This window comes from Canis aureus, chromosome 20 (genome assembly GCF_053574225.1).
Source record: "Canis aureus isolate CA01 chromosome 20, VMU_Caureus_v.1.0, whole genome shotgun sequence".
NCBI classification, from domain to species: Eukaryota; Metazoa; Chordata; class Mammalia; order Carnivora; family Canidae; genus Canis; species Canis aureus.
Genome location: NC_135630.1, coordinates 16,775,654 through 16,800,035, shown reverse-complemented (window position 1 = coordinate 16,800,035; position 24,382 = coordinate 16,775,654). Strand labels below are relative to the sequence as shown.

At 35.1% G+C, this 24,382-nt stretch overlaps 1 protein-coding gene and 1 non-coding gene across 2 annotated transcripts in view; both read left to right on the top strand.

Moving 5' to 3' along the window:
* The first annotated feature begins 6,768 nt into the window (after positions 1–6,768).
* On the top strand, positions 6,769–6,875 carry LOC144292034 (U6 spliceosomal RNA). The gene has a single exon (XR_013359573.1). It is a non-coding gene; the product is annotated as a U6 spliceosomal RNA (small nuclear RNA).
* Positions 6,876–8,248: 1,373 nt separating this feature from the next.
* Positions 8,249–24,382, top strand: part of LOC144291364 (uncharacterized) — a 148,270-nt gene continuing 132,136 nt past the window's right edge. Inside the window, exons 1-2 of the mRNA XM_077860883.1 lie at positions 8,249–8,326; positions 15,413–15,480. The gene's annotated coding sequence lies outside the window, so the exon portion shown is untranslated. The remainder of the gene's footprint in view (positions 8,327–15,412; positions 15,481–24,382) is intronic.

The following is a 24,382-nucleotide window of genomic DNA, read 5'->3' as shown; positions in this document are numbered from 1 at the left end:
CGATCCCAGGACCCTGGGATCAGGCCCTGGGCCGAAGGCAGACGCTCAACCACTGAGCCACCCAGGCGCCCAAGAGGAAAGGAATTTTGAATAGAAAGAAAGATGTATTTGAAAACAAATGAGCAAAATTACAATGTGAATCTCTGTAAGAATAATTAAATCATTCTTGCAATGAATCTAAAGATTATCCTCAAGGAGAGAGAAAGAAGCAGATCATGAAGACTCTTTGAGGCTGTGATAAGGACTGATGCCATTCACAATGGAAAGCTATTAAAATGTAGATATTTTGAAGGCACACAAGGCTGTTTTTTACTTTTTTAATCCCCAGAATCCAAAAAGTGTGTAGCACATAGATGAGCTACAGATTTTTGTTTATTCATTTTTTGTTATTTGTTTTCAGTGACTGAAAAAAATGGATAGGTGGCTAGATCAAGTGCTTTTACTGGAGTGAATACTATTAATTAGGTATGTACCTTAATTCAATCTATTAGACTGTAAGGTATAATATATAGTAGGAAATTTTAAGCCTGAGAATACGGAAAAAGCAGATTAAAAAGCTTAAAAAACAGAGTCCTTGTGAGATGTAAGATTGTGGATTAAGGTAACACCAGTGAAGGGGCCCAAAGAGCATGGGTATGTGACATGTTAGACAAATAAAGAAATGATATTTGATAATTTGTTGGAAATGAGGTCGTGGGGAGAAAGGGAAGCAGAAGGTAATTCTCATTTTCTGATCCAAATGGCCTAAGAACATCACCACCCGAATTAGGGATTCCAAAAGAAAACTTTGGAGGCTCATGGAGAAAGAAAAGTTCAGTTTGGTTTGCGTGTTGACGCGAGTCATGCTTATTCTATATCTGAACCCAAATTGAAGTATTTATTTCACGTGTCTGAATAGAAGTCAGAAATGGTAATTTATTCTGTTAGCACCAGGAAAGCCCAGCCTGTGTTTGAACGTGCCAATATGCAAGTGGCAACATGGCCACTTTGAGTCCCCCCTTGGATTTGTGACTTAACTCCTCAGCTTCATGTACATTGTGCTTGCTGTCTTTCTGCGGAGATAAAGCTGGGTTTCCCCAAACTTGGCACACACACCGCACCAGGTCAAGAACTGTGGGCTCCAAACTCTTATAAATAGATTAATCGAACAGCCACTTTCTGAAGATGCTAGATTAGGTATTACTAATTCTGTGCACTAATTTCTGATTTGTGCATTCACTTGTTCATTCAAGGCAGTTCCTTTAGGAGTTCAACAATTCTGTGGCAGTTATGCTCCTTGGACAGTTGTCTCTGTGCTGCATCTCTGGGCTTAGAGCTGCTTTGTAATTTCAGTGAAGATAAAAGCCTATAAACAACTTTAGACTTCTTCTGTCAAGAGTTTGAAACCATTGTGAGAATTCAAGGAGAGGATGAGGAAAGGACACAAAAGATTCAATAAAAGGATTAGAAGACAAAGTCTAGTAAAAAAAAATGTTAAGTACTCTGAACAGACAGAAGTAACTTCAGATAACTCGGAAATGCATTGCCGGGGAATCAGAAGTGTTATTCAGACAATACGAGAAAGAGGCTGCCACTAAAGCTCTGGCAGTTATTTTCCTTACTTTCACAAGGATTTGCTTGGATTCTTTTTTTGTACTAACATTATAATATCACATTAAAAACATTAGTCACACTTTATGGAGGCATTTATGGATAAAATATAGAGAAATTATTCTAATTTATGTAGACATTTATAGCAAAAAACAACAAAAAAAGCACCCAGTTACTAAAGAAGCACAATGCAGAGCTGCATAACTTAAATTTGCATTATAATTTTCAATAAACACGAATTTTTGCATAGGAATAACTTTGAATCAGTAGCAATTATATTTTATTTTTGCATATTTCTATGAAAAATAGCATAATAAACTTAGATCTTAAAATTTCCACGAATAACAACTCAAGTTTGTGTGCTATACCAGAATAGTAATAATCATATCAATGACAACAAAAAACAAAATTTGAAATCTAGCAATAAACTTACTACAATGAGCTTGCTATGTTCAGGAGATATACTTTTGAGACTCAGGGAGTCCCATTGTAGTCAAAGTGCTAAGTATTTGTAAAAATGACACCATTATCCTTCCTACCTCACACAATTCCACAGATTTATGTAAGTGATTATAAAATGTACAAGCATAAGGGGGAAAGAAACTTCATCTTAGATTTTGTGTTGGGGTTGGCTGGGTGACTCAGTGGTTGAGCATCTGCCTTCAGCTTGGGGTGTGATCCTGGAGTTCTGGGATCAAGTGCCCCATGGGGAGCCTGCTTCTCCCTCTGCCTATGTCTCTGCCTCTCTCTCTGTGTCTCTCATGAATAAATAAATAAAATCTTTTAAAAAAAAGATTTTGTCTTTATATAGCTTTCTCTCTCTCTCTCTCTCTCTGTCTCTCTGTCTCCCTCCCTCCCTCTTTCTCTCTCTTTTTCTTAAAACGTTTTTTGGGGAATTTTGTTAGCTTATTGTTTGTTTGCAGTTCAGGCCCATTTGTATATCTAGTGGATATTAAGGATACTGCCCCTTTGGAAAATGTTAATATTTACCATATTTAGCTCAAGATTTAAAAGCAATTATAAAATCTCCTGAGCCCTATATAGAAAGCTCAGGTCAAGAATTTTTAAATTGCAGATTTTCCTTTGTGGGTTAGAACCTTCCTCCCCAACCCAGCAGCTTATTTCTCTTTTCTCAGTTAGTTTTCAACTATCTCATCTAGAAGTCTTCTTTTATAGTCACGCTGTTGAGGTGTTTATCCAAGTGGGATTTGGAATTGTATGTCCAATCTTGATGTTTTAGCTCATATCATTCCATAGAATCCTCTGAGATGGAACTAAGTTTTGAAGATGATAGGAGTTAAAATCTTTCACACAGTCAATGTGGACATGTCTGAGAATTAAAGACTTCATGAAGTCCTAGTTATAGGATGATCTCCTTAATGTGTGAGATTTACCTCCAGGAGCTTGATCCAGTCCTCACAGTAAACATCAGAGAAAAATTCTTCACACTTCTGAGAGGGGGAGAAGACAGGAAGATTTTGAAATATAGCAGAGCATATCATTCTTCTTAACAAAACCTGCCTTCAGGAGAAACCATTTAATCAGAGTCTAACATTCTGGGGTATTACCAGAGCCTAACTGTTCTAAGGGAGGAGAAATACTATAGCCATTCTTTCCCACTTAAGCAGGGAGAAAAAACCTGAGAAAAACTTGTGAAGTTCGTAATCCAGAGACATAGGCTCACTGAAACACTGAAACCCAGTCCTAGATCTGTGGAGTGCTTCTCCTCCCTCCCTCCTCCCTCACACTACATTAATAAAGGCCTATTTCATCCAGTCCATCAAATCCAGGTATCAAGAGAGAATTACAAGACCTGTCGAAAGGCAAAACCACTATTTGAAGAGACAAAGCTAGCATCAGCATCAGATATGACAGGGGTACTGGAATTATCAGAGTAGGAATTTAAAATAACTATGATTAATATGCTAAAGCTCTAATGGATAAAGTAAAGAACAGGTGAACAATGTTAGAAAAGAGATGGAAATCTAAAAAGGAACCAAAAAGATACACTAGAGATAGATAAAAAAAACAAAACAAAACAAAACAAAAACTCTGTAGTAGAAGTGAAGAAGGCCTTTGATGAGCTTATTAGAACACTGGACATGGCTGAGGGAAAAACATCTGAGCTAGAAGATATATCAGTACAAATCTCCAAGACTGAAAAGTAAAGAGAACAATAACTGAAAAGAAAAACAGAATTGAATATACAAGGGCTGTGGTAAAACATGGCAAATGGACTTTGCAGATGTGATTGACTTAAGGATCTTGAAGAAGGGAGATTATCCTGAGTTATAGGGGAGGGCCTAATAGAGGGAGGCAGTGAGTGAGGGAGTGAAAGAAAGAGGGGATGTGAGTATGGAAGCAGAGGTCTTGTGTGTGTGTGTGTGTGTGTGTGTGTGTGTGAGAGAGAGAGAGAGACAGAGAGAGAGACAGAGAGAGACAGAGAGAGAGGAATTGGAAGATGCTACACTATTAGGTTTGAAAGATGGATGGAGGAAGAAGCCACTAACCTACTAACCAAAGAAGGTAATGGTTTCTAGAAGCCAAACAAGGCAGAGAATGGATTCTTCCTTCAAAATCTCCAGAAAGTACCATCCCCGTCAACACCTTGACTTTAGCCCAGTAAGAATGGTTTTGGACTCCAGATTTTAAGTGAATAAATTTAGGTTGTTTAGACTACCAAGTTTGTGTTGATTTATTACAGCAGCAAAAGGATTCTAACACACTCTCTCAGTATGTCACAGCGTGATGAGGAGCAGCATGGAAGGGCATGGAATATATATTTGCACATATATAGCAATCATGAGACGTTGTGAAAACAAGATAAAATAAACTACAAATAATGCTTGTGGCATTAGTATGAGACTAATTGCCTGCAAGACTAAGAAAAAGCCCAAAGAGGCAATGACATTTGAATTTATTCTTAAGGAGTATCTAATAAATATGTGGTAAAGCATTCTGAGTAAATGAGATAGCTTAATTAAAGAATGGGCCCATAAAAGCATCTAGAAGACATGAAAGAAAGTAAAAGTTATTAGAAATCTTTTTAAAAAGCGTGTGTGTGTGTCAGTGTGTGTGTGCGTGCCCACACACGTGTGTAGTGTGATAGAAAGCAGAAGAGTGGGAGTGGTTGGATCAAAACCAGAGTTAGATTCCTAAGGACTTTGGGTTATATGTCAGGAGATTGAACATTATTTCTTAGTCAATAAGAAAAAAATCAAGTTTCTTAATTTACTATTTTTTAAACAAATTATCCTCTGTCCACCGTCTGAAATGAGAATAATGAAAATTAATGTCCCATTGCTCTACTCTTTGCCATCACTGAGTCCTGCTTCTCGAGGTCAATCACTTCTGCTCTTTCGTGTTTCTTTCAATATTTAACTCAATCATTCTGGATAACGTATTAATGGTGCTGATCTATATTTTTCAGTATCGATTTTCATAGCTTCCTAAAAAAGGTATATGAAGAGGAAGCTCTCTTACATATATGCCTCCTCCAGCAATACTTCCACTCTAACTAAATTATAATTTCTTAGAATTAATAGTCACTTGTGATTATATCACATGACTGTACATATCCTCTATAGCTGAACCACTGTACTCCGATTACATGTCCTTTCTTTTTTGAAAGCTTTTCTTTTTTTTTTTTTTTGTCTCAATAGGCTCTCTACCTGATTGAACAACAAGAAAAAAATTATAAAACTTCTCTTGAAAGGGCAGCACATTAGTTTCTCTCTCTCTCTCTCTCTCTTTTATTTTTTCTCCTGGGAGATATCCTACCTGAAGGCCTCTAACTTTCTGCTCCAATCTGGACTGGCTGAGCTTTTCTTGTAATACCTTTGTGATTTTATATTTTATCATATAAACTAGGACATACTTGAGAGTGACAATGTTTTATTAAAATTATATCAGAACAAGTGTAAACCCGAACTGCCTGGAACTAGCTAGATTCCCTCTGTGTCTTGCTTTTTTATTCTCCTGTTTCTTGTGTTGTGTCACTTCCTTTTTCTTGGTATTTTCATTTGTTTTTATTTGGTTGTACTCCAGGGTCCTCTGAGAATAGTGCATGGGAAAGTATTTCATACTTCAAATTGTGGTTTGCCTTGGTATGAAATAATTTCTATCAGAATTCTGAAGACATCTTTTCCTACATTTCAGTGTTGATGGGGAGAAGTCTGAGCCATGCGGATACCTTAGTCTTTGTAGTATCTATTTTTCTCTTTCAGGAAGATTTCTGTATCTTTTACCTCTGATATTGTCAAGTATTATTCCTTATAAAATATATATTTTTTTCTCTGAAGGCTTTACGAATTTTTCTACTTATATATGGTATTCATGTAAGTCATTTTGGTAAGGTTTGATGTAAGTTTTTCTTTTTTAAATTAATTATAGAAGGTAGGGTCATACAGTAACAAATACTGTACCATTTATTGCACTCCTCATATAATTCTGTTTCCTCCAGCCACATCAAATTACCTCCTCCTGTTTGTTTTTGACCTACCAATATTTTGATTGGTTGCCATATACCAACATTTTGCTTTCAACTTTTTGCTATTATCATCTCTCCATAGAGGTGGTTATACATTTTTTAAACTCACTTGACGCCTGTATAGAAGTTTTTTTTTTTTTTTTTTGTATAGAAGATTTTGAGTGAAGAATAGAGCTTAACAATTGAGTTCAAGCCACCGTTTTAAGCAAAAGCTATTATTATTATTTTAGAAAATTATCTTTGGGACATCATGAAGACAGATAAATTAGGGAAAGAGTAGAACCAGAAGAATTATTTGACCAGCACAGGAAGAAAGTGATGAGAACCTGTGATGGCAATTGTGATAAAAGATTGATTTAGAAACTGTTCCACTATAGTTGACTGGAGGGAGCTGAAGCTAATCCTAACTCTGCAGTAGAATGAAGGATGTTCGTCCTTGATGAGAAACTGATAATGATTTTTTAAAGTTCCTAATCTCTCTCCCTTCTATGTTTCCTTTCTAATTAAGAGGATAATTCTACAGTACCCAATCATAATTGCATTTATATAGTTTGTGAAAATATAGGACAACTGAAATCACTGTCAATTCATTTGCTAATAAGATCCCTATAATATACTATAAGCGACTTTAGAAAAGTTTCTGTATATCTCAGGATCATTTCTTCTCCATTTTCTTAAATTAAAACCTTGTGCTCAATTCAGCAGCATACCTACTAAAATTGGAACTATGCAGAAAAGATTAGCCTGGCCCCTGCGTAAGGATGACATGCAAATTCATGAAGCGTTCTGTATTTTTGATCTAAGACCAAGGAGGCACACAAGCACTGTGAAGAGTAGCTCCAGGCCAAGAAGGAAGAAATCATCAAGACTCTGTCCAAGGAGGAAGAGGCCAAGAAATAAACTCTCTCTCTTTTGTCAGTACATAGTGACCTCAGCAAAAACACAGATCAGTTGTTCCATAAAACAGACTTTTATCTGCCAAAGAATTATTAAGGATTAACTATTGAGGAGTGCAAAAATTGAGAGATGTCCCTTAGGTGATGTCAGTTTGCCTACTTAGAATATTTTGAAGAGATTTTTGAAAAGATGTTAATCTCCCATTAGTGTCCCAGTGGACTTAACTGGAGACCAGAGATCCGTGACCCACACATCCCATAACAATCTCTCTCCCTTCCTACATGTCACTTCTCTCTCTCCTCTTCATTTGTCTTCTTTGTGGCTTTTCTTTATAAAGCATTATGAACAGATGGAGTCATAAAGAGGTAAAATAGAGATAAAACAGATTTGTTTACATGGGGGAATTTTTGACTTGATGGAATTTATTATGAAAAATGGTATGGTTTTGACAAGTTGGTTACATTCATCAGAACTCACTTTCCTTAAGGTCTTGGGTTAGAAGTTGGCCTACATTTGGAGGCAAAGTGATACAACAGCAGTTAATCTCGAATGATCTTCTAGATAGGTTTATAAAAGACGGGCATGGCAGTGCCCAGCACGGCAAAGCTTGTTTTTTGCTTTCTTTTGTTTTGCCTTCTGGTCTTCCTCCTGTCTTCTAGCCTCACTGACCAACAGCCACCTCAGTGACACCATCGCGCTCTTGGCTTGGACCCACAGAGGCAGTAGCCACACAGAAACGACAGTTTTCCATAGACTTTTCTGCCACTCTCCTTAACATGCCTTGTATCCCAGATTTCTCTTCAAGGTCTCACTTAACCACATAGACTTTGAGAGGGCTGGTTTTAACTTTTGTTATCTATCTTCCCCTCCAGACCTTTCCTTATCCACCTTTTGCCACAATGTATAGTGCCTTGTTTCTATTGTAAATTCTTCTTTTATATTAATCAATATACTTTTGCTTCTCTGATTTACACTGAAATAATACCTTCACCCAACTTCATTCTTAAATTCTTTTAAATTATTAAGGTTTTAGCTGGGCATGTAATTGCCTGCTAGAAATTATATTTTTTTCATAGCCTCACTTACAACTAGACCCTACAACTAAATTTTGCTATGGCAAAACATGTATAAAATTTCTATTTCATTTACTTAAAAGCAGTTAACTTGGTCTCCACATTCTGGAGATTATGACATTCGGATTATGTCATAAGGTGACATACGGTGTCACAAATCTTACCATGTACATGAGTTCCATTTTTACCCCATGGCAGAGCAACAAGAAAGAATGCACCCAGGTCACTGAATGCTCTCTGGAACCACGGTATCCTCCCACCAGGTCCCTCACCTCTAGTATGTTATGTGAGCATTAATAAAATTATATCCTACTTAAGTGTATTATGGATTCCCTTAGCGAAAGAAACATAGCCATACACTAAATATTACAGGCAATACCACAAAACTCTAGTGACTTTTATGGCTTTTCTGTAGAGCTGTTCAAACATTCTCACGCTGATACTTTTCTTCCACTAGTCCTTCCTCTGTGAGCACCCAGACATGCGGCCACACATGAATGGATAAAGACCAACTTACAGATGAACACATATGTCAACTACAGAGAGATAGGCAAAAAGTCAGGGACCAAGGCAGAGGTTATATTAGAACCAGGTAGGCATGGACCAGACATTTAGCCCAACGCTTTGGCTAGTCTTTCACGATGAAATAAGCTATTTTTACCAAGGACTGTTAAGTTTCTCCAAGAAAGCTCATTCTGCATAGATTTCCTTGATCACACCGGAGCTAGGCTAGTATCATGATCAAAGTATTTTTTTAAATAGTGTCCTTTCAATAGATATGCATTTATTACTTAGTTTTCATAGCCTTGGTTATACAAATACTCACTGTTCATTTGTATTTGGTTTAAAGTTTAGAAGAGACTTGTTTTCAAGGAAGAAAGAATGTCAATTCGAGTTTGAGTTAAAGCCAAGTTTTCCAAGTGACAAACTTGCTGGCAGCAAATTCAGCAGCAGAAAGTATATCCTAGAGCAGGAGAAAGCCTCCCTCTCTGTCTTTAGGATGAACACCCAGTGCCTGTGCTGTCTATACATAAAGCAGTAAGGAAAACAAAATAGAGGATATGATCTTAAAAATAAAGAGCGAAGTAGTGCAGGAGACCCGGATTTCTATTACACAAATCTTTGACCACACATGAGTTGAAGTCATATGCAAAAAAATCTAGATTATTAGAAATTGTGGCAAGAGCTGCAGAGTCATCAAGCACGCCTGCAGATAGCGGCAAAACCATGGGTAACATAGGATTGACGCTCGTGTAGAGACAAGAAAGATAAGCCATTGAAGCGAGTCCACCAAGCATGAGATGCGTATACTTCACATTAAATAGACTTGAAACACTAGAATGCACCGAGTGGCTAAAATAATTAAAAAGAAGCAATTGAGATGTAAAGACGAAGGTGAATGCTCTCAGTGAAAGCAGTGCAGCATTCATTCTCGCAGCCAAGGATGCACAGAAGGTTCTGTCCTGAGAGAAGGAGCTTTGCGCCAGGCCTTCACTCAGGGCTGCCTAGCAACCAGCTCTTCTAGGAGGGCAGTGCATAAGTTAATCTCTTTGGTAAGCATTTGTAGCTATTAATTTAATTAGCAAAAGCAGCGTAGCATGAATGATCCTGGTGCAATAGCAAAATATTAATGAAGATTTTGAAATTCTAACCTTGAATAGGCACATTGGAGACTGTTCCCTAGTCACACTGGGCCAAGGGAAACTCATTTAAAAATAAAAGTATTGCAGAAAACTTTTTCCTTCCGAGTTAGGTTCTATGGGCTTCCAGAAAGAGACTACAATTTAAATTTTCTTCTCTCTTCTCGTTGCGCAGACACTTACCGTCTGGCTTTGAAAATGAGACTCAACGAGGTTTTTCTAACTCTAAAATTCTTTTTTTTTTAAGTTAGTTTAAAATTTTATTTTTTTTTATTTTTTTAAAAAACTCTAAAATTCTTTGAATCCCAAATGCCTCTCCCACAATATCTTGGTTTTAATTGTACTATTCCTTAGAAGACCCGTGGTTTTACCAACATAACTGTCTTCAAGGCAATCTGTGTTGGGTACCTTTCAAAGGCTATTAATGCTCCTCTTGTTAGCTGGCTAGAAGGGCAACTGTTCAGTGATAACAAGAAATGTTTTAGGGCTTTGACTCTAAGGCTGAGTCTTCTGTCCCCACAAGACTCCTGCCCAGACCTCTTCATTTCAGTTTAATAAAAGACAGTTGTGTTTCAGATGTTTCAGAAAGTCAAGTTCCATTAAAAGCGGATCACCTAGCATTTTATGTACTTTCTAACAACTTTTTCTTCTGGCAAAATGCTTTAATGGGATACTGGATCTTGACCTTGCAAAAAAAAAAGAGAGAAAAAAAATGTGTGATAAAGCTTAAATGTTGTCTCAGGCTTTAAGGAAGATACACTGGAAAAAAAAATTAAAACCTCCAAAATCCTTCTTTGGCTCCTCTTTCATCTTTTTCTAATGGAAGAGTGGAATTCAGTAATATTCTAGTTTCTGCAAAGTAAACCAATAATCTGCTTATTTCTTCATTGTCTACTACTACAATAATGAGGCCCATTCCATTTTACAAGATGATCTAAGTTAAAAAATTAGTTGTGTAGGATACTTGTGAACTGCTTATGAACAGGGTCAAGGATGTTAAATGCCTGGAGAAAAATCTAAGTCAAAAAGAAAGGGAAAACAACCATTTCAGTAGCAGAGATGGTTCTTTAAAATCATAAGATCGATGCATTACCTCTGAAAATTTAGCTTTTCCAAAGACAGGAAGGAAATAGGTACGTGTGTTTATGTCTTCATGTGTGTATGTGTGCGTCCGAATTCCTAACTCTACGAGTATGTTTAGAATAGAGTTATTTAATTGGAACTCACCTGGCTTCAATTCTTTACTTACTAACAATATATATGAAAAGAAACAGAGGCATTGAGGCAAATAATTCAGTGTTTTTCAGGCACTCGTTCGGCCAAAAGGAACAATCAAATGAATTGATTTTTTGAAATTGTGAATCCAAAGTAAAATTCTTATCAGGACATGGATCTGACCAGCCACTTAATGTCTTGCTCCTCTAACTGTGATGTTGGGTCAGTAACCTCAGCAACACATGGGAATAGTTGAAATGAAAATCACTGGCCCCTCTTGATATCTAAGGAATCAGAGATTCAAGGGGTAGGGTTTAGTAATCTGTATTCTAAGAAGTTATCCGGGTACTATGCTGAGGTTGAAAGCACTATTTTGATCTGTCATGTGATATATGCCATACATCTTTCCAATAAAAGTTTCTTAATCCCAACAGCCTGGTAACTATTATAATAATCTTGTTACTTCTGGTAGGTTATATTGAAAATATTTTTTAAAATCTTGTTCTTATTTTATTTTTCTATTAGTGAAATTAAAAAAAAAACTACAAAATTCCCACATATTCACAAGTTTAGAGAAAAAGAATTTTTTTTAAAGATTTTATTTATTTGAGAGAGAGACAGAGATAGAGAGAGCATGAGTGGTGAAGAGAGGGAGAAGCAAGCTCCCTACGGAGCAGGGAGCCCTACGTGGGGCTCCATCCCAGGACCCTGGGATCATGACCTGAGCCAAAGGCAGACACTTAACTGACTGAGTCACCCAAGCGCCCCAAGAAAAACTATTTTTAAAAATGGCAGAAATACTGACACTCAGATAACCAAAAAACTATATATATTTTTTTTAAGAAATGGTCTCGATGCATCTCTATGTGTGAATAAATTTGCACGTATATAATCATGATCCATGGTGTTTGTCGGGGGGAAGTTTTTATTGATTTTTTTGTCAAAGTATGAATTAGAAACTCTTTTAGTGAACTTTTACTAGGCTATGTGTAAGCTAACGAAATCTCAAAATCTCTACAGCACATAATCATGAACATTCATATATTTGTTCCTTGATTTACATGAATGCTACAGGGTCTTTGTGGCTGGCCTGAGCCCCATGAACCTACTTATATTGGGACCCATGTTGAAGCACCAGGCCCTATCCAGAATGTTCTGTTTTTATGGTTAGGAGCAGTGACACAAAGTGAATCCTACAATCTGCAAAAACCTTTTGCTCAGAAGTGGTGGATGTCACATTCAATCCCTTTGCACTGACCAAAACAAGTGACAAGGCCACAGCAGGCAGTGCAGTCGGGAAGGTCTCTGCCCTGTGGAATAGTGCTGAAGTCATAGGGCAAGAGCTGGACTGTGCCACCCCTAGAAGAAGGGGGTGGATGCTTAGGGAAGAGAACACAATCCGCCATAGGCATTTGTCCTTTGTCCGTTCTTCCCCTCAGAGTTAATGTCACCATTGTCTTTGTTCTCTGCATTTCAGCTGTTATACAAATATTATTTCACTTTCTTCACAACCCTCTCTTCCCTGATTTGGGACTTTTGCTCAAGCTGGCTCCACTGACCAAATTGCTTTTTCCTTCTCTTCACCATCATATCACTGCGCTTTTCTCAGAGAACTTCCCTATCCCAAAACCATGTCACATGCTCTAGTTACATGCTTTTAGACTTTACTTTCATTATTTAGCTGTTATCGTAGTCAATAGTGATAATAATTCAATAGTAACTATTGACTTAATATTTTACTCCAAAATGATTTCAAGATTCCAGAAAGATGGGGACATGTTGATTTTCCTCTCCATTGTATCTCTAAACAAGGTGTAGAAATAATAGTAACCTCATAAATATTCACTGAAAGGCTGAATAAATATTTTTATTTTTAATCTTTTGCAATATCTCTATTTCTTTTTTGTTATGATAATTTGGAAGATATACAACCTATTTGTTTTATTCTTTGTAACTTTAAATAAAACAATGGGATCAATATGTATTGATTGATTAGTGTCACACTGAAGCAAAATTGTTATTCCTTATTTGAAGGATAAAAGAAGTAGTATCTTCTACTTCCTCTTCCAATTATCTTTCCAGTTTTTTGTTAGTGTATTTTGTGATGTCTGTCTCAGTCCAGTTTATTTTTATCCCATAATATTTTATTTACAAACTTTGAAATCTGCATTCTGTATTATATATGTAATTTCTAAAGAGTTTTAGATTTAGAGAAAATTAAAACTTGTTCTTTATCCTTTATCATCCATGTCCCCATTTGTGTATTCTTTATGTTGGGATATCTCTGGGTTAGTGCTGGGTTTCACTAAGAAATAGGGCTTTGTGAAAAGGGTATATATAGGGTTGGACTCCTGAGTCCTCACATTTATGAGCATGCCTTTATGTTGATATTGCAACTAAGCTCTAACATCATTGGTATGGAATAGAATTGAAGCATACTCCTTTTAACTCAAATTCTCTACACATTTATTGTTTATTTTTTATTTTAAAAAATCTGTCATTATTAAAATGCTTTGTATCTTTAGGACTAATACACAGGTCTTTATTTAAAATCCTAGGCATCTATTTCTAATGCATGACTGATTGCTATAGGATGAATTCCCATTGATTCATATTTGACCCAAAGCTTCCTTTCCATGTAATATGAGTTATAAATCATTTATAATTCCTCTTAGAATAAAGACAAAAACCTTTAAGATGGCCTACACATCATCTCATCCCAAACTGCCTCTTCTGCTCAAATTTGCCAAGAGCAAACATAAACATTTCAGTCCCCAGTTACTTAAACAAGAGGAGATATATTACTTTTAGCCAAAAGATTTCTCTAATAGAGATACTCTTTTCATCAGACCAAATCTATGGCCTTAGACATTCAATAAGGTTGAAATTCCCTGAACTAATAATGCCTCATCTCTCATCTCCACTCTCTCAACATTTGTCTGGGTATGACCATCAGTATTCACGAGAGAAAGGGAATCAAAGGTTGTTGTTCTTGTTTTTGAGATGACATGTGAATGAAACCTTAACCTCAGTAGCTCCAACCAATCTCTTTCATGCATTCCTTTTATACTTTCTGTAAAACTAGAGATCAACACTCAAAATGGTTCTTCTGTCTTCTTACCTGTTGTACATTCTGGGGTCCTGTTGAATTACTTCACTAACTGGCAAGCAAGCAAAAAGCAGTGAAGTCACCTAGAGATGGGGCTTCAGACAACTTCAGAAAGCCTTGGGTTGGCTGCTAATGTTTCAGGATTAGTTAATGTTGCCCTGGTATTGGGAACTAGCAGAAGAACAGGAATTTGGGATGGCATGTATCCTCCAAGTATAGAGAGGCTAGAGAAATGGAAATATAGTCTTTCCTCTTAACTACTCCTAAAATAAATTCACGTCTTTCTATTTTAAAGCATATTTCTTTATTTATTAATATTCCTTCACTTATTTTTCTATAGGAATTGACAAAAAACTAGTTTTTTGTTTGCCATAGACCAGGAAAGAAGTTGATTTTTTTCTATTTTCTTTAATCAATATATATAGACTACTTTAAGCATCCCATTATAACTTGAGATGTGGACATAAGCACTTTTTTTCTGAATACAAAGGCACATTACTAAGGCCAAGGCCCGAGTAGATATGATGCCTTTGATATTCAATAACGTGAACATCATGTGGTGTACATGTGTTTGTGTGTATGAATGCACATGTGTGTCATCAAGGAAAATAGTTGTGCCAGTTAAGTATCAAAAAACTTGAATCAAATGGCTAAAACAAGGACACTTTTACCTCAACCTAAAGTCTGAAAGTAGGATAGTTCCAGCCTCTAGCTCCATTTGTTTGCTCTTCCCTCAACTCAACTCTTCCCTCACTGGTATGCAGGGTTTCTTGATTTCTTCAGACAGCCTATTCTCATCATCATAAGATGGCTATTAGCAGAAAACAAGGCAAGGCACTTCCTTGTTCACTTCTAGGACAAGAAAGAGAAGAGTCTGTCCCAGAGCCATAGAATATGAAATTTTTCTGTTCAGTCTGACTGGTCCAACTTAGATAAAGTGCTCATTCAACAACTGTCATCAAAAAATAATATTCACTGATTAGTATAAGCCAAGATTCTTTAACCAGTCCCTGGCAAAATAGCTGAGATGCCCATGATCAGCTTAAGCTAATATACACCCACCCGCACTCAGAGTTGGATATGGGATTAGCATCTTCTGAGTCATGTGAACTGCTTGGGAGTAGGTGGCTCCTGAAGAAAATTGGGGCTTTAGGGGAAATGGTCACTGTGAAGGCAATAGACTATGTCTCCTCAAAGGAAAGTGTATGTCTTATTTGGAGAGATTTATGAGACCAAACAGATGAGAAGTAAATGAATTTATTTCCTAATATCTTATAGAATACAGACGATTGCCAACTTAACAATGGTTGGATATATGATTTTTTCGACTTGCCATTTTCGAATCAATACATATTCTATAGAAACTGTGCTTCAAATTTGAATTTTGTTCTTTTCCCAGGCTATCAATATACAGAATGGGGCAGAAGCAGTGAGCCACAAAACCCAGATGGCCAAGGAACCATAAGGGTAATACACTGGCAATCATCCTATACCCATATAATCATTCTGTTTCTCACTTTTAGTACAATATTTGATAAATTCTATGATAAATTCTAGTATTTAACATTTTACTAACAAACAGGCTTTGTATTAGATGATCTTGTCCAACTGTAGACTAATGTTAAGTGTTCTGAGCATGCTTAAGGTAGGCTAAGGTAAGGATGATGTTTGTTAGGTTAGGGCTTTAGATGCATTTTTGACTCCTGGTATTTTCGAGTTATGATGGGTTTATCGAGATGTGGCTTATCCTAAATCCAGGGAGATCTGTGTAGAATGGTGATTCCAAACTCAGCCTTTGTAGTGGCATGGTCCTGGATTCTAAATTTAAATCCATTGTTCAATTACTGAATGAGTTTGGTTAGGATATTCTTTTATAAAATAAGGAAACATTATCATATAGAATTTTTTGTTATTATCTAAGTGAGATAATTCATGGGTTTGGAAATAAATGCTGACTTTATTTTTACAATCAATTTTCCTTAAATTTCGGAATATCATTTGAATAAATTGTTTCTTTATCATTTTCTATTAAATTTCCTAGAAGACTCTTCTCTCATTTTAAGAAATACTTTTTTTAATCTTCTATTTTCTATTTGATTTTTAAAATTTCCTTAGTTTCTAATCATCTTTATGTTGTATTCATTCATATCTGCCATTTTGGTTCTAATAATCATTTTTATTTGCTTTCACCGTGGTTTTTTCAACCTTATTCTATACATAACTGATTAGGTTTTGTGTATTACCTACCAGTGTTTCATTCCTCATTGTTTCGAATGTGTCTCTTGGTTGATAAAAGGTATTGTTTCTCTATTTCTTTCCTCATAGCTTCTTTTAAATTTTCTTCCGTTGTCTTAGCATGTAATCTTTGAAACTTCAGTTCATTAAATCCATGTTATTCATTACTTCTTGATGTTGCTAAGTAGTAACTACATTTGTTTTTTTTTTTTATTTTGGGAGCAAATCAATTCCCAAAATCGGTGCTTCATTGGCATTCTGCATAATAAGCCCTTATCCTTATTTATTTGTTATTTACTTACTGTTCTATATTCTTGAATTAAATAGGTTTCATTTCTTCCTCATTACATATTTATCTTTGACTGGGTGGGGGTAACCTAGGTCTGCTGTGGCTCCATAAATAACAGAAATTAATTATCTTTGCTGTCTGATTTTTAAACCCTGCTCTTGAGTTGAGGGATTAGGAGCTGGATGTGTGTAGTTGTCACTCTTGTCTTCATTCTGCACTGGGCACTGCCCTACCTACTTTAATGAATATCTAACCTTGCTCAGCTTTCCCTATAATGCACATTCAGGATGTACTAGTGGAAATTATAGTGGGAATTCCTCACGGAGAGATTTGTATTTCAAGTGGTTATCTTTTTAACTATTTACTAATTTTTATTTTGTATTTGTTTGCTGCTGCCATGTCACTGGATGCCATTACACTTTGGAAATTATTCCCTCTTCTAATCTCATCTTCTGCTGAGACAAAGTGGACAAGTGTCGTCTTTTAGTATTTCTTCTCATATGAGCATTAGGAGGTTATTCATTGGCAATAAAAACAAAGGATGATTTGGGAACATTTAGAGTTTCTCTCTGGAGTGCATTTATTTCATTTATTCCAAATTTATTTAAGGTGTGATATAGCAGTTAGGAATGTTTGGCAGGAAATAATAGTAACAACAGCACTAGAACACTTTCTTTCCCAAATTAGTAGAATAGTGTTTCATGGCCAAGCTTAAGAGGCATTGGGACAATAAGAGAATTAGCTTTTTCATCTTCTGTGCTGGAGCCCAGTGACAGAGAAAAAGGTTGGGTTGGCCTGAACTGAAGTACAGTGTCTAATACAGGGACCCATCTGATTTGCAAGTTACTTGCACTCCAAGTTATGAAGTCCGTGACCAAGCAAAAACAGATTTCTTAACGTCTCCTGAATCTCTGTAAATTTTATTCCAGACCATGTCCTCACTAATTCTGTCTCTTTGCCTTGAATATCCTTCACAGCTATTTCTACTTAAGGAAATTGTACTCAACCTTGAAGGTCATGCTGACATGTCAGACCCTCCATGAACACTTCCTGATTTTACTCATTACTCTTGGTCAGTTTCTCTCTTTCTACGTTGAGCTATTATTGCATTTTAAAAACTGTCTTTCAAAATGTTGTATTATCTGGTATGTATTAAATGATTTCTCTATGCTTATTATTATTCCCCTGAGATTGTGAAATATGCAAAGTTCATATTTTCTTTCTGTTTATCTTCCTTAAAACACATTGCAAAGTGCTTGGCACATAGTAAATGCTCATTTTTTTGTTTGCTCATTACAAAAAAAAAAAAAAAAAAAAAGCTTTCAATTGGATGCATCTTACTCAACCAGAAATTTCATTTATATTTAAAACCACTTCTTTGGGGGAAGAAATAAGGAATATTGTATATATTATAGTTTGTAATGCCTCTCTGAACACTTAGGCTAAATTTATTAATTTAGATACTTTTACTTATTTATTTTCTTTAAAAATATGAGTAAATGTCAATCCTTGCATAATTCTAAGCACTTCAGTTACTGAAGAGACTCTTTAGGAGAGTGGATGCTTTACAAGAGGAGACGTAAATTTGATTCATCTTTTTTTGTTCAGTCTCAGGGTAGCTGTGCTTTATCAGGTGGACGGCCTATTGAACAAGGTTTCAGAGTTCTCCACTGACACAGAAGTCAGTGATATTGTGTGGGGACTGTGTCTACCGATGATAAACAATGCCAGGCTCTGTGTTGCCTTTATACGTCTTTTTGGAGCATGGACTAACCTTTAAAGCTCTAAGTTACAATTTCCCACTCTCCGCTGTACTGCTAACAATGGGATGGGTCCCCTGTGTTCAGCTGAGCTAACCACATTCTAAAGTTCAGAGAGGAGAGAAATTGAGATTCCTGCTTTATTGCGGCATTCTACTTTCCCTCTGAAAATCTTATATGTAGTTACATCTTGGAGTTTACATATTGCTGAGCATTCAATGCCCTGGTTAAGGTAAGCAAAATCTATTATAATCCTTTCCCAATCCCTTCTGATTAAATACTGTTCCACGACTCTGTCTAAGTGAGAGCAGTGGGGCCAGTAAAGCTGCTTCAGCTTAATTGTTGTTGGCATTCTTTTTCACTTGGGGCTTAATGGGATGTTTCTCTTTGACGTTTTTTAGCAGTGAAACTGCCTGGAATTCCCATACACTTTGTAGGAATGCTTGCATTAGTGAGAGACAGGATTTCCTCCTAAATTAATTCCTAAAACGGAGATAAGAATCAGTCATGGGAATACGGGGTGAGGATCACAGAGCACTTGATGCTATTTTTATATGTTTTAATTTTTAAATGTTACTTCTGAGAATACATATACATTTCATATATATAAATTTATATATCCATATGAATTTATATATTATAAGGCAATATACAAATATAATAAATTATAATATACTTATATTTGCATAAGTAGTTTAAGTAGTTTGCATAAACTACTTTAAGTAGTTTAAAGATGTATATATAATACATTTATATGTGTATACTGGATAAGATAATATTTCAATATTTGTATTGAATTTAGATCTATAGTATCAAATATATAAGACCCAAGGTTTTCATTTTGTTTTGCTTTGTTTGAATCATTTTTTAAATTATTTTTTAAATATTTTATTTATTTATTCATGAGAAACACACAGAGAGACTGAGAGAGAGGCAGAGACACAGGCAGAGGGAGAAGCAGGCTCCATTCAGGGAGCCCGATGTGGGACTCAATCCCAGGTCTCCAGGACCAGGCGCTGGACTGAAGGTGGCACTAAACCGGGGAGCCACCTGGGGCTGCCCGTTTTGTTGGTTTGTATTCAGTAAGATAAATAATTTATTTGACAGTTAAAAAAAAATTTTTTCAACAAAATGGCTAAAAGACTTCATCTCAAATGTATGCACCTCACAAAAATAAGAAAATATTCCAGTAGCATGACTCAAAATTAAAGAACATGTCTTTCTACCAACTCAAGTTTCTGTTCAGTTCAGCCAGAAAATGCCACTGGACCAGCGCTTTCTAGATAATAGAGAATGCATTAAGGACGGGGTCTTTAGTCTACTTGACTATAAATTGTACTCACGATGGAAAAATGTTAGAAAATGTAGCTCTATTTTTTTTTAACATTTTGCTGGCAATTCTCATGCACTATACATATGAATGTTTTTGAAAATTTTTGCACCTGTTCTATTTAAAGGTGTAGTTTAGCTCCTAAAATATCCTATTATCCATTAACAGCATCAAATCAGTAGCTGTATAAAATTTTACTTACAAAAGTGATTCAAAATGCCTCCTGAATTAAGAAGCAACTTACATTGACAACTTCTAAGTAGGAGCTTTATTTATTTATTTATTTATTTATTTATTTATTATTTATTTTTAGGAGCTTCTTTTATTCAGAATACTATACAAACTTGATATTCTCTACCTTATTTTTCCTACAAATCCAATTACCTAACACAAAAACAAAAGCAAAAACAAAAAAAAACAACAACGATATTCACTCATTCACTCACTCTTAGTCCACATTTTCAGCTTTGGTTAGAAACATATTTCTTCAAAACACATCAATGACTTCCTGAAGTGTATTTTTTAAAACAATTATCCATACGAATAAAAATATGCCCTGTTATACCAGTCTGTGAAAAGACCATCAGGTATATTTCCTTTAAATACCTGAATTACTATGGTTGACTCCCATTGTCCACATCTTAGCATGCATGTCTACTTTCTTAACTACTTAAGCAGCCCTCTACTGACATGTCAGCACTGTTACCAGAGCCTTTCCTGCAGGCTTTCCTAGTATCGCACTCAGTTTTTTAAGATCTAGCCATGCCCTTTCACCCTACAGCCTGAATAGCTTCAATAAGTTTAGCAGTAAGTTTTTCAATACTTTTTGGAAGACTTCTCTGGGGTCCAAAGTTAATCCCAGGAGGAGTGGATGAGAGCTACTTTTGGATTTTGCCATCTCAAAGAACCTAAACTCTTCCTCACTGGGAATTTCTGGTGAGCAAAACTCCCAGGAGCTGGTAATTTTCTATGAAAAATGTGATGTAGTTTTTTTGTTTTGTTTTTTTTTTTTTTTTGGTTTAGGGGTTTTTGGGTTTTGTTTTTGTTTTATGATAACACCTGGTTTAAGAAGTCTCTAAAAATACTAATGTTGCAAAGATATCCCTAAAAATCAAAGATAACTTACACTTTTTGAAGCAAAATGGTAGACAGATAGTTTTATTAAAGTTTTGACCTTAAGATTTATTCCTTCACAATATCAGACCAATCAGGAAAAGTCAATATTGAAAAATGACATTAGAGCTACTAGAATGTATTCCAATACTGATGTAATGTAGATTACTTACCTTCACAAAAGAATTATTCATCCTGGCACTTTAAATGATAATCTTTACATCTTTTATCTTTGGATTATAATCCAAAGACTTTTAATTTTTTAATTTTTTAATATTTTTAAGATTTTATTTATTTATTCATGAGAGACACACACACACACACACAGAGGCAGAGACACAGACAGAAGGAGAAGTAGGCTCCATGCAGAGAGTCTGACACGTGACTCAATTCAGGGACCCCAGGATCAGGTCCTGGGCTGAAGGCAGCACTAAACCGCTGAGCCACTCAGGCTGCTCCAAAGACTTTTTAAAACTGTAAATAATATCTGTAATTTAAGAAATCTGCATGACAAAGTCAAGGAACTCAACTTAATTTAGGAGAAACTAAAATCATATTTCTTTCAAAGTGCAGTGTTAAATTGAAAAAACAAGTAAATTTGATGGAGTCCATATCTAAAGGTCATTAGTAATCATACAAATATGAAATACAAAAAAAAGGGATATCTTGGTATTTTTAACTTTTGTGGATTTTGGAAGTTGTGATTATATTTGTACATTTTATATTCATCATATTGATTGAAATCAAAATTACACAGTTTAAAACTTGATTTATTTAGGCAAATTTCCTTCATCTGTAGAAAATTATGTTGTTTGCAGATTGAATTTTATTTTCAATTAATTTTAAACCAACAGAAAAATTTTAAGATTGGTTATAGAACTGTATACTTTTCAACCAAATGTCCCAATTATTAAATTTCCCACATTTACTTTAGCATTCTCTCTCCCTGTCTTTCTCTCCTCTCCCTCTATCCCCACCTCCTGTCCCTCTATTTTTGTCTTCATCTCTTTCTCTCTTTCTTTCTCTCTCTCTCTCTTTCTTTTTTTCTTTTCTTTTTTTTTTTTTTTTGGCATCCCTAAACTGTTTTTCAGCTATTTAGGCTATTGAGAGAAGAGCCAGAGAGAGGAAGTAAGATTTAGGAAGAAGAATAAAACACTGCAAATACTTTAGTGTATGTTTGATAAAGAATAAGGATATTTTCTTACATAATTATGGTGGAATTATCAATATTAGGAATTTAACATTCATATAACATTGTAGTCTACAAACTACATTTAGATTTCACCAATTATATCAGACTTTCATAGCAAAAAATTAATAATAATAATAATTATTATTATTCTAGTATCCTTTATTTTGAAACAGGTCATTTATTAACAGAATGTCTAGTGCAAGTTTTGGTGTGGTAATATATTTTCAAACATGCTAGATAAATACCTCAGAGCATGATTGCAGGATCATATGGTAAGAGTATGTGTAGTTATGTGAGAAACTGTCAAACTGTCTTCGAGAGTGGCTATCCCATTTTATATTACCACCATCAATGACTGAGAGTTCATATTGTTCCACATTCTCACCAGCATTTGGTTTTGTCATTGTTTCTGATTTTGGCCCTTCTAATAGGTATGCAGGGATATCTTAATGTTTTGATTTTCATTTCCCTGATGACACATGATGTGGAGCATCCTTCACGTGCTTATTTGCTCTTTGTATGTTTTCTATGGTGTTGTGTCTTTTAAGGCTTTTTCACCATCTCTTAATTGGGTTGTTGATGTCCTTGTTGTTGGGTTTTAAGTTCTTTTGTATTTAGGTAACAATCCTTTATCTGATAAGTCTTTTGATAATATTTCCCCCCAGTCTATGCCTTGTCTTTTTATTCTTTTGAGAATATCTTTCACAGAAAGAGATTTCCATTTTACTGAAGTCCATATTAATTTTTCTTTCATAGATTGTGCTTTGGCATTGCAGGTGAAAAGTCACCACCATACCCAGGGTCATCTGGATTTTCTCCTGTTATTGTTCAGAACATTTACAGTTTTGCACTTTAATTTAGATCCATCATCCACTCTTAATTAATTTTGTGAAAGACATTAGATCTATGTCTAGATTTAACTTTTTTTGCATGTGGATGTCCAGTTGTTCCAGCAGACTATCTTTTTTCCATTGTATTATCTTTACTCTTTTTTCAAAAATCAGTTGACTAAATTTATGTGGGTATATGGGTTCTTCATTTTGTTCCATTAATCTATTTGTCTATTGTTTCTCCAATACCACACTGTGTTGATTACTAAAGCTTTAAAGTAAGCTCTGAAGTTAATTAGTGTCAGTCTCCAAATTTATTCTTCCCCTTCAACCTTTTATTTCTTCATATAAACTTTAGAATCAGTTTGTTAATACTACAAAACAACTTGCTGAGCTTTTGAATGGGATTGCACTGAAACTATAGATCAAGATGGAAATACATCTTTATAATATCAAGTTTTTCTATCCATGAATATGAAATATCTCTTCATTTATTTCATTCTTCTTTGATTTCATTCATCCAAATTTTGTAGTTTCCCTCATTTATACCTTGTATGTATTATATTATATTTATAACCTAAGTATTTCATATTGAGGGATGGTAATGTGATACTGTTTTTACTTTCAAATTCTCCTTTGTATGTTTCATATATTGTTGATATATAGGAAAACAACAGACTTTTCTATAGTAACTTATATCCTACAACCTTGCTATAATCAGTTATTCGTTTTAAGAGTTTGTCGAATTTTTTCAGACTTTCTATATAGGTGATCATATCATTTGTGAACAAAGACAGTTTTGTTTCTTCCTTTCCAATCTGTAAATCTTTTATTTCCTTTTCTTATCTTATCACATTATCTAGGATTTCAGTACAATGTTGAAAAAGAGTGGTGAGAGCTGTCATCCTGTCTTATATCTGATTTCAGGGGGAAAGCTTTCAGCTTCCTACCATTAAGCACATTATTAGCTATAGACTTTTGCAAATATTCTTTATCAACTTGAAGAAGTTCTCAACTATTTTTAGTTTATGAGATTTTTTTAAAATCATGAGTTGGTGTTGGATTTTGTCAAATGCTTTTTCCGCATCTATTGACATGGTCCTGGGATTTTTTCTTTTTCAGTTAGCTGTAATGCATTGTATTAATTGATTTGCAAATTTTGAACCTGAGATAACTCCTACTTGGTTGTGGTGCATAATTCTTTTTATACATTATTGGATTAAATTTTCTAATATTTTAAGAATATCATTTAATTTTAATCTCTTTTAAAAAATTTTCATGGGGCTAGGTTATGTATTTATATTGCTCCTGGATTTAAACTTGAGTAGGTCTTAGGTCTTTTATGGTTATTTTTAAATAATAAAGTTTATAATTACTTTAAGTCACAAGGCAGTCCCACTGCAGTACTTTATATATTTGTTACTATGTACTAATCATAGCTGTAAACATGGGTTAAAGAAGATCTTTTTATTCCCATGGGATGTCTGAAGTCAAGAAAGAGATAGGAAACTATGGCATGGTCCTTTTCTCCTTTCTAACTCAGCACTTCACTTCTCATTTCCATATTGCTAGCTGCAATATGACTTTACTATGCTTATATCAAGGAGAAGTTGCAATAAA